The 12,074-nt window shown below is 31.4% G+C and overlaps 1 long non-coding RNA gene across 1 annotated transcript; it reads left to right on the top strand.

Annotated features, from left to right (window-relative positions):
* The first annotated feature begins 489 nt into the window (after positions 1-489).
* LOC132730943 (uncharacterized) lies at positions 490-10,072 on the top strand. Its single transcript, XR_009625816.1, has 4 exons — positions 490-608; positions 6,527-6,620; positions 8,298-8,470; positions 9,691-10,072. It is a non-coding gene; the product is annotated as an uncharacterized LOC132730943 (long non-coding RNA).
* The last annotated feature ends 2,002 nt before the right edge of the window (positions 10,073-12,074 follow it).

Below are 12,074 nucleotides of genomic sequence, written 5' to 3' on the forward strand. Positions count from 1 at the left end.
TCAAACCGAGCCTGCAACATTTTCAATTTTCCCATGTTGGGCTTTCTTTAGGGATTCCGTTTTTGGGGGCGCATGCGCAATGCGCCCCCAATGGAATAACGACAAATTCAGATTTACTATGATATGACCACAAATAGTCAGCTACCTACGCTAAGCAAAATAGTTCCAAAACTTCGCAGTAACTCCAAAATCATAGTTCCCTATCTATTTTAAAATTGACTGGCCAATTTTGTACTAAATTTAGCAATCGTCTTTTAAAATTGTATGTATATTTTTGCTTTACGCGATTTTAATATTACTACGCCAGCGGTCGATCATAGCCAAAGTACTTGCATAAATATAGTACAAATTACATGTAGTCACAAGTTAATTAAGTGTCATAGAACTAAAAAATTTAGCAAGTAATGGAATACGGATTTCAGATCAGCTAACTTTAAAGCTTATAGGGCTTAATGCTTCATAAGTGTAAATTTAAGAAAAACAATGCATGCGTATGAATACGAACTATTTTCGCCCTAACGTCATTTTACCGCAATCGCCATTGTTTACAAGTTCATCCGTGAAAGATTGAGAAGTTTATATAGAAGTTCCACGTGTTAAAACGAGTTGTAAGTTCTATATTACAAAAACCTTATCTCCCACTTACCTAACTGTTGAATAACTTTGCTTGTTTTGCATTTATCCATTTATCAGTGGCGAAATCGTTGGCGATTCTGGTTGCTTACACAAAAAATACAAGAGTTTGACTTAATACCGGATATGAGTCATACCCCGCGGATATGACTTTCAATACAACGTTATTCAAGATGACTGATGTTCATTGTTTATATTTCAGAACGTTGATATTTAAGTTGCAATTAAAAGCTCTATTTTTTTACAAATTTTTTCTTCACAATCGGCCATTATCGGGTAAAGCTTTTTTGTACTGAATTGACCTTATCAAAATTTTAAGTTTAGCAGTTCCTTCCCTTTAAAGTCCTCCCTCAAAACCATTTCCTACCCAGACATTTTTGACCGATTTTTTTTTATATATTTTTTGGAGGTGAGTTATTTACATCTAGCGTATACATATTGTTGATGCTTACCTTACAGCTTTTTTAAAATAAAAAATATACAAGTAGTGCCAGTCTCTCATTGTACTGCAACTTCATAATAAGCTACAAAAAATTGACATGTCTTGCCTTGTCCATCACCTCGGCTTACAGACACTTCACCCCCCAGACACTTCACTCTAGGCCCTTTTTTGCAGACACTTCACCCCTCATTTTAAGAAATTTGAGTAAGGTTATAATTATATTTACACTGGGGATTAGCATCGAAAAACCCTGACATTTGCTTAGTTCTGGATCGTATCGATTTATTCAGGGAATAGACATATACATGTATACACATACAATTTTATCACAGATATCAACTTGAATATAAATAAAAACACACACATAAATGCACAAAAATAATTATACGATTAATCAATAAGTATGTTCTATGTAACCCTAGGATTGCCCATTAAGCTAAAAGCTTATTTCCAATGGGGTCCATTTTCTGTAAAATTATTACACTAACTTACATAATGATAAATGAATTATAAAGAAGTTAAACTTAATGGCAATTTTCAATAATCAAAACACATTTTTCAATATAATAAGACAAGTACATTGTACACAAACAAAATGAAAAAAAGTTTCTTTTAAACTAAAACATATCAAGTACACATAAACATGTTTTCAAAACCTTATGACATAAGTTACACATCAATTTAATAATAAATAAACATATTATTCACTTGTTTTATCAATTTTCATTACTTAAAAAAAGTTTTACTTTCGTTTTAAATGTTTGGATATTGTCAATTGATCTAATGGTGTCTGGTAAAGAATTCCAGTCTTTAATGGCATTGTAGAAAAATGTATTTTTTACATAAGAATCATTTTGAGGTAAAACAAAAATAAAAATTACTGGATCTTAAATTGGATATTCTACAAACCTTAAACAATTCCTTTAAATAGGAAGGGCTTTTGTTGTAATAAACTTTATGAATGTGGTTGAGTCTTAACTGTCTAACTCTATCATTGACATTTAATAATTTAAGATCGGACAGAACCTTATTTGTCACTGAAGTCCTAGGAGTGTAGTCTTTTATAAAGCGCACAACCTTATTTTGAGCTACTTGAAGTTTGTGCTTCAGTGACTTACTCAGTCCTTCGTACCAAGAAGATGAAGAATAATCAAAGTGACACAGCAAAAGGGCAGGACATAACTGTTTCTTTATTTCTTCCGATAAACAATTTTTGTAACGGTATAGAAAATGTAATCTTCCATTCACCTTTGAAAGAATGCTCGACTTGACAATTTTATCTCCTGATAGGTAACAATCGATATTCAAACCAAGATATTTAACTTCAGACGAAGACTTTATTGTTTGATCATTACATGAAATGGAAAATTTTTGTAATTTATTAATTTTCGATTTAGAACCAAATAGCATACATTCAGTCTTGCCCAGGTGTAGAGATAATTTATTATCAACTAACCAATCTGAGCATCGTTCCAAGACCTTTCCAAGTTTTTGGGCTATAATTTTTGGATCCTTATGCGAAAATAATATTGTGCTATCATCTGCATATAAAATTAACTTGCATTCAGAATCAATACTTGTTACCATGTCATTAACGTAGCAGAGAAATAGAAGAGGACCCAAAATACTGCCTTGAGGGACCCCACACGTAATAGGAATTGAGTCAGAAAAAACTTTACCAATACTTACTTTCTGATACCTACCTGACAAGTATGATTTAAACCAAGAAATAGATTTGACACCTAATATATCTAATTTACCACACAAAATATCATGATTGACGGTATCAAAAGCTTTTTGTAAGTCCATCATAACCATACCAGTGAGTAACCCTTTGGAGCTATTTGTACGGATATAGTCAAGTAGGTAAATAAGACATGTGTCAGTTGAATGAGATTTCCGAAACCCGGACTGGTGTTCGTAAATTAGATTATTAGTTCTTAAAAATGACTCAAATTGTACATACACGGCCCGTTCTAGAATCTTGGATACAATACATAAAATACTAACTGGTCTGTAATTCCCGACATCTAGCTTACTATTCTTTTTGTGTAGAGGTTTTACTTTAGCAATTTTCATATCATCTGGGACAACCCCCTCTGTTATTGAAGAATTCACAATATAAGTTATAGGGATTTTTAACACATCAGCACCATCTTTTAGAAATTTTGCAGGGATACCATCTAATCCAGTGCTTTTGCTTATATTAAGCCTACATAATTCTTTATATACAAACTCCTCACTTACATGACGAAGGTAAAACTCTTTTTGTGATATGTTCCTATAATAATTCTTAATTGTATCGGATGCCACACTATAAAAGTTCTTTGCTGCCGTGAGTTTCTGTACTAAATTAGATGCAATATTTGTAAAGAAGTTATTAAAATGACTTGCAACTCTACAAGGATCGTGATAAGTTTCACCATCAATCGACAAAACGATATTCGGACTTTCTTTTTTATTGTTACTGTAACCAAGGGATTTGATATTCTGCCATAGTTTCTTATTGTCGTTCTTATTATCTAATATTTGCCCTTTGAAGTATTCAGATTTTGCCAATTTTATAGATCGTTGTACTTCATTGCGAAGTTTATTGAACAAAATCTTGTCAGAATTATTACGACTTTTTCTATACCTTGCATATGCTTTCTCTCGCCTATGTATCAGATCTAGAATATTTGAATCTATCCAAGGTTCAGTTTGATTTTTAAGTCTAATTTCCTTAAATGGAGCAATCTTATCTAATAAATCAGTGAAAATTTTCTGAAAATTATTCCATGCGTTATTTACATTTAAAGAATAAAAGCAAGAACTCCAGTCTGTTTGAGTCAACTCCGCAATCCAATTTTCTTTAGAGTAATTTTTAAGCGATCGTATTTTAACATATCTATGACAATTAACTGGATTCTTAACAATCTTTCTTGTACAAAAAGTCATAAAATGATCGCTTAACCCAAGAGGAATAACCCCAGACTGAGACACTCGTTCTTTATAATTGCAGAGAATGTGATCTATAAGGCTAGAACCCGTATTACTAATTCGTGTCGCTGTTTTTATAATTTGCTGAAGATTATATAAACTCAAAATGCTGCTGTATTCTCTGAATATAATAGATTTGTTATCAAAAAAGCATATATTCATATCTCCAAGTATATATATTTCATTTTCGAAAGAAAGTTTAGATAAAATTGATTCTAGAAACTTATTGAAATCGGTTTGTTTAGGGGTCTATATAATGTTCCAACAATAATAGGTTTATTCCGGGGCAAAAGTATCTCAACAAATATACATTCATTTGTGTTGTTTGACAAATCATATCTTACATTAAAAGAAATATCATTTCTAATGTACATACATACCCCACCTCCATTTCTATTGCGATCATTTCTTAGTACAGTATAATTTTGAATGTCAATTTCACCATCATACACACTAGAGTCCAACCAAGTTTCTGATATCGAAAAAATTGCTGCATTGCAGTTATTAGCTATCGTTTTCAGTTCGGACATTTTCGGAATTATGGATCTTACGTTTAAATGAATAAAATGTAGACCTTTGTTACTGAAGCACTTGAATACATTATAATAGTTATGGATAACTATTATCTATACGCTACTAGTACAATTTTTTTTTGGAAAAATGCGTTTTGTCTAAAATTGATACTACATAACTGACAGGTATTCATGCCACATGGTTAATTTTGAATTTTATCCAGGGAGACATGAGAATTATGCATTTAAAGTTAAACCATGCATAATATATTGATTTCCTATTGGAGTGAAAAAAATGAGTACATGTACATAAATAATGTTCGGAAGTATAAAATGAACTAGGTACAAATATTGCTCTGTCAGATGTAGTTGTACTTGGTTTTTATCACATATCACTTATCAATATGAAATCATCCATTTTATATATGCCAATTTTGGATGGGAATTTTGACAGTAATTTTGGGACTTTAAAAATAAAACATTTGAAAATTTGCTGTCTTTTTTTATTGGGAACGTAAATAGTTTTATAAGGGAAAAATGCTGTTCTATTACAAATAGAATAGATAATAGTTACAAATACTACAAATAATATATCAGGGATTGAAAAACGAAAAACAACAACAACAACAATGCTTAAAAAATATAAATTTCCTACATGTTCTGACTCATTTTTCTTTTTTGAAGACAATTTTTCTTTTTTGAAGACACTGTTTAACTAACTTCTTTCTGGCTAAACATTTGCCGAATATTGCATTGTTACATTTTAAAAAAATTTTGTGGAACATACTGGAATCGCCGCACGGGCTTTTAGTAAGTTTTTACAAAATAGAATCGGACAGAATTAAGCGTTGCATTCAACAAATCAACATCAGTTTTGCCCATCAAACACACGGGAATTATTTTGTGCTCTGTCTTACTAGTAAAACTTGAAAAATGGTTTCAAAAGAATTGAATTGAAATTTGATTAATTTATGCTAGAAATTTCACATGTCCTGCAGGACGGGCATTTTTGGGAGATTAACTTGTCCAGAGTCATTTTTACTCGTATTTATCATTTATGAGCGGACAAGTGGATTTGTCGAGCCTTGATTAACTGCAAGTGATTAACCACATTATTTCCATAAAACTTATACTACATGTAATTACATTGTTTGAGATAATAAATCATTTGACTTACTAGTGAAATAAGTTTAAGACTGCATAATATTGATATAAAAGTGAATTCAGTTAGTGGGTTCCAAACTACAGGTGGAAACTGTTCTATTTTCTATTCAAGTTTTTTTTTGATGAAACAAAACTTAATCCTGACAACAGTTATATATGCTTAACAGTGTTGTATTTTGATTATTTTAAAATCTGTTGAAAATATTTATATTAAATTCATGAAAAGAAGTTTAAAAAAAAGAGAAAGAAATGAGATTTGGGCATAATTTTTAAGAAGGTAAAGATACTTCAATGAAAAAGTAAGATAGGTAACAAAAATCAATCAAACGAAAAACACATTTAAATTTCAAGTTGTTCCTGACATGTCTAAGTTGTTCCTGACATGTCAGAACAAAATTAATAATTTTTTTTTTTGAAATCTGGTAACCTTGAGCTATGTTCTCTACCGATTGAGCTATGATTCCGACAATTATTACTCACTTTTACAATTGTTAGTCAATCATATCTGGACATGCAACATTCAACTTACCCATATATATGCCTTTAAAAAGGACTGTTTCGACTATAAATACTTGAAATTATAAAGAAATTGCCCTATTATTCTTTACAGTCTATTGTGTATAGGCTAAATTTAGGAGACACTTGTGAAAATACGCAATGAAAAATGAATAATTACATTGAAAATACAGGAAATGAAAATGAGCATTTTACTTTATCAATATTTCTTAATGTTTCAATGAAGTATGTAATAAATTAAAAGAACTATTGTATTGATTAGGAAAAGTTTTTATTTCAGGTTTGTGAATAAAGGCTTGTTTGTTAGATTTCAATTGTGGCTCAGTTGGTTGTTTGCTGAGAAGCTGTGAAACATAATTATACAGGCCATTAAGGTAAAAACATGTTAGCTTTTTTCTGACTTTGATATATATATCCATCTTACTGTAGCATAACAAAAGAGAACAATAGAATTCATTCCATAACAATAGAATATGGGGCCATGGCCCTTTAATAAACAAAAGGAAAAACAATAGTAATGGTCCTTAATCCCTTTTCGGTCACACGGGCAAACATTTTCTTCAAGTAAGACCATACAGAATAAGTTAGTTTCTTATAATTTAGCATCCTATATTCAACCACCTTTCCATCGTAAAAATCTCGTGTCTGATATGACAAATGCTATTGTTGATGCTCATATTTTGCAATGGAGAACAGATATTGATCGAGTGTCAAGTGTTAATGGCACAGGTCGTAATAAATTAAGGACATACAAACTTTTAAAAACTAATTATGAAGTTGAAACATATTGTAAATTACAATTACCATATGCACATAGATCTGCATTAGCAAAATTTAGATGTGGCGTAGCACCACTTCGACTAGAAACTGGGGGTTATGAAAGATTACCTGAATCTGAAAGAGTGTGTCCATTTTGCAAAGACTTGGTGGAAAACGAAATCCATGCGTTATTGAAATGTCCAACTTACTCTGTTGATAGGAATTTACTTTTAGAAAAGGCAGTTATATTAAATACAAATTTTGAATTACTTAATGATATTGATAAGTTTCTATTTTTGTTTACCCACCCAGAAATGATACGTACATTAGCAAAAACCTGCTGCAATATATTAAAACTTCGAAATAACACTCTGTATAATAGCAATGTTAACACAATATAGACTTAGAATTATAAAATTTAAACTTAAAATTATTGGTTTGCCTCCAGTCAAATTTTAAATGATATTTTAACAAACTCTCATATTTTTAATTTTTTTTTTTTTTTTTTATGTATTCTTCTTACCATTTAGTGAAAGTCGGATGTTTGTATATAAAACTATTGTAATAATTGTCTTCACAACTGACTTGCTATGACATATTTTATTTCTTAACAAAATTGGACTGTATTTTATCATGTTTATATCAGTTTAAATATGAACTATCATGTTTTAATGTATACTGAGTTGCATTCTGTATTAACAAGGTAAATTCTGCCAATTAGACCACTCCATAATCAAAGATAACCTCTAGACAAATAATATTATAAAGATGCACATTTTTACTTTTTAATAGTGAGCTTTCATTTAAGCTGTTACCTTTTAATAGTGAACTTTTATTAGAGCTGTCACTATTGGCAGATTTTACAGTAGATATTATGTGATGTTTTAATATGCATTTAATTTTAATGTGTAATATATTTGCATATATATGTGCATATATTTCATATATACACATACATATGCCCATAACATAACAGAATATGGTTTTAATTGTAAAATATGTAAAATATCTTAAGTCTCCTGTAATTCTACTTAAAGAATGGCTATGTACAATGTAATGTTTATCTTTTATTTTGAAATATATGTAATTGTACACAGATGAGACTAAAATAAATAAATAAATAAAAATACATTATATATGTTAAAAAGTTAAAAAGGAAATGTTCATTGTTATATATATATTTGGTTTGAAAATCTTTGTACATTTACAATTTTGACCAAATAGTTTCTCAAAGTATTTATTTGACATTAACTGACATAATTAGTGGCATATGTTTCTAACTTCTTTTCCAGGAGGTTTTTGTCAGATTGATGAATGTGAAATTAAGAGGACCCATTTTGAGAATGCTTTTTATGAATGGAATCAAGAGAGATAAAGTCTAAAATGTGATACTGTCAATGTGACTAACCTTGAAGTAAACAGATGACACAATGTTTTTTCAATGTCATGGGCATATAATGAAGAGGTACATGATTATTTGTACACACTTTTCCTTAATAAATACTTTCTAAATGTTTGACATGTTTAAAGGCCAACACAGGGCTCAAGGTTTATTTAAAATCTGTAAGCTTGGCACTAAGAGCCAATTGTATATTAATTATTTCAATATCTTTTCATTATGCAATCTGTTGTTAATTTAGGAACAAAAGTCGATAGCAAAAACATTTTAGCCGTGTCATGACAAAACCAACATAATGGGCATCCGCCCAGTCTGATCAGGATCCATACTGTTCGCTATCAGTTTCTCTACTTGTAATAAGGTTTGTAAGCGAACAGCATGGATCCTGATCAGACTAACCTGGTCTGGATCCATGCTGGTCGCAAACCCATTATGTTGGTTTTGTCATGACACGGCTCATTTGTGACATGTAATTCACTTAAATTGTATTTTGAAATTCAAGTTTTCATTCCTTTCACCTCAAGGCATTTGACATTGAAATAGTGACTTCATGTAGTAAGCAGTCAGTAAAACCTAATCATCTCATCTTGACTTAGCTGTATATAGATTATCAGAATCACTCACATTTACAAATTTATATGACTTTAAAAAGTTGTGTTACTAAGCAAATAAATAGATTTAATTGGGGTGACCATAGTCAAAGAAATGCACCTAAACCACTTACCTTTAAAGATATACTATGCTCATCAGTAAAATATTTTAATCATGAAAATGTATTGAATTCTATGCAATTCTTTTTGAATATGTCTAATTTGAATGAATTAACTATGCATTGGAAGCCATGTTCCTTCTTACGAGACAAAAAAAAAATTTGGTCCTTCTTAAAAAAACTGTCAGTTTCCTAACAACACTATATATTTATATTGTGACCAACTATAGCATGTGGTGTTTTAACATTACATAGCTACTTTATGTAAACACAAAACATGCTTATTTTATGTTTACAAAGAGACTGTGTAGCAATTATCAATGTTCTATTATATTTAATATGGATTCTTTAATGTGAGAAAGCAATCCAGCTAGCTTTAAAAAAAGGCGGTGGTTCTACTCAGATGCTCGTTTGTGAAATCTGATCAGAGGGGTTGAGCTCTGGCATTGGTCGCGCATTTTTTGGTTTTATACCTTTATAAATCAGAGTAATTCTAACAGAAAGATGCTGAAAAAAGGTTAACATACAAGTATGGAATATCTCAGTCAGCAATAAACTTTTTCAAACTCTATTTCAGAAAACAGAGATGCTTGTTTGACAGATACAGTAATAGTAGGAGTTATGAGGGAAGATAGATTGCAGTGATAACTATATTGAGGCACCACTTCATCACCAAGAACATGAAATGAATTATCAATGTTTTCAATGTGTTTGAACACCCATTTTAGATAATACAGCTCAGAGTGAATTTTTCAAAATAATTAATTCTGTTTTCAAAGTTTTTTATTTAGATGTTAGTTGATCTTGTCAAGTACTTTATTTTTTTAGGGATGGCAACAATTACTAAAATCAATACTCGAGTACTCGGTCATTTAGAGTATTCGGTTACTGGGATGATTTCCAATGATCTTTAAATTTTTATCACACAATATCAACACCGTCTCCATGCTACCTTCATTTTCTATTTTAATTCATAGAATTTGTAGCTATAAATAGGATTGCAAGAAATACAAATAGTCCAAGAAATCTGTGCATAAAATAGGGTGAATTGTGCACCTCTTGTGAAAAGCATGAAACTTGGCATGGTGGCAGGAAATAGTATTTCAATTCATTTTAGCCTGGGATCCACTTTTTAAAAATCCAATATGGCCGCCAAAATCCAAGATGGCCGCCATATATTAAAATTTTCAGAATATTTGAGTATTTCAGCTGTAGTCATACCTAGAATAGTATAAAAAAGCATCATTTCATTATATTACAGATTAATTTATATTCAGGCCTCTTATCCAGGTTGTGCAAATCCAAAATGGCCGCCAAAATCCAAGATGGCCGCCGTTTATTTTTATTTTTCAAAATATTAAAGTTTTTCAGCTTTATTCTTTACAGGTCAGTATGAAATATCACTACTTTATTATATTACACATTTATATAAATTCAAGCCTCGGATTCAGGTTGTGCAAATCCAAGATGGTTGCCAAAATCCAAGATGGCCGCCATATTAAAATTTTCAGAATGTAATAGTTTTCAGCTGTTGTCGTCATTACAGAACAGTATAAAATAAGACTAATTTAAAATTATGGCATAGCATATTTATTTATATTCAAGCCTTGGATCTAGATTTTGCATATCCAACATGCTTGTCGAAATCCAAGATGGCAACCATGTTGAATTTTTCAGAATATATTACTTACCAGCTGTCATCATTTTCAAATTAGTATAAAATAGCACAAATACATTATATCACATGTTTTTTAACCATACCAGCATGAAAGACGTATTGTATTTGCCTTCACCGTCTGTCTGTCTGTTCGTCCGCATAAAGCTTGTCCATCCTTAACAGGTCAAACTACAGGTGGGATTTCAACTTAACTTTAGGAGTAATCAGTACCTGTCCCGCCGAGATATTTCGTCAATTTTTTCCAGCTTTATTGGTGGAGGAAGACCCCAGGTGCTCCGGGCATTATTTAAGGCACGAGCGGGCACCTGGATAGAACCACCGAACTTCCGTAAGCCAGCTGGATGGCTTCCTCACATGAAAGATTTCGACCCGAATGAGGATCGAACCTACAGCGGTGAGGGACCTGTGATCTCAAGTCAGCGACTTTAACCACTCGGCCACGGAGGCCCCCCTAATCAGTACCATCCCAAGTTGTGGACATCACCGTCACATTTCGCTTTGCTGCACAAAATGGCCGCCAGAGCTTAAAGCAGAAATATCTTGCCCGGCCTTCACTGGTCAAACTACTGGTTAAATATCAACCAAACTTTACAGGAGAGAGCAGAAATATCCCTAGTTGTGCACATTTCGCTTCGCTGCACAAAATGGTCGTTGGAGCTATAAATAAAAAAATATTGTCCGGCTTTCACAGGTCAAGTTACTGGTGGGGTTTCAATGAAACTTCACATGAGTGACCATGCATAGTTTTGGGAGACATATGTTTTTGTGACAAAAACCCTTTTAGTTATGAAACTGTTTTAAAGCATCCGATTCATATTGAAACATGCTCATAATTAAATTGCTCAGATTTCTTTTTACTTGATTTACGAAAACTCTTAACAAAAGAATATTTTAAACAAAAAATGGACGTAAAACCATCTCATAATTTCATTATCTGCTCGTGAATAAAAATCTCTTTGCTAATTTTAGGTAATTTCAAGTTCAAGCAACTTGCAATCAAACTAAGCTGAGCCTTATTCCAATGATATAATATGTAGCGGACCTCCTATTGGGTCATTGTGCAAGTGCTAAAGGAATGGTATAGAAAATTTTGTATATTTTTACCAACAGCTTTGTAATTTTCCATAAAAAGAAAACACTTCATAATAATAATTTCAGAGAATTCTAGACTCTGTAATTTGTATTTTGATAAGACTAAAAAGTAAAACGTAACCCAAGACTACTTGAAGTAGTTTATGTTCAGAGTCAAAAGTGACCAGTTCTTAAAAAAAATTGTGGATACT

This window comes from Ruditapes philippinarum, unplaced genomic scaffold (genome assembly GCF_026571515.1).
Source record: "Ruditapes philippinarum isolate M1 unplaced genomic scaffold, ASM2657151v2 ctg16336_1_1_1_1, whole genome shotgun sequence".
NCBI classification, from domain to species: domain Eukaryota; kingdom Metazoa; phylum Mollusca; class Bivalvia; order Venerida; family Veneridae; genus Ruditapes; species Ruditapes philippinarum.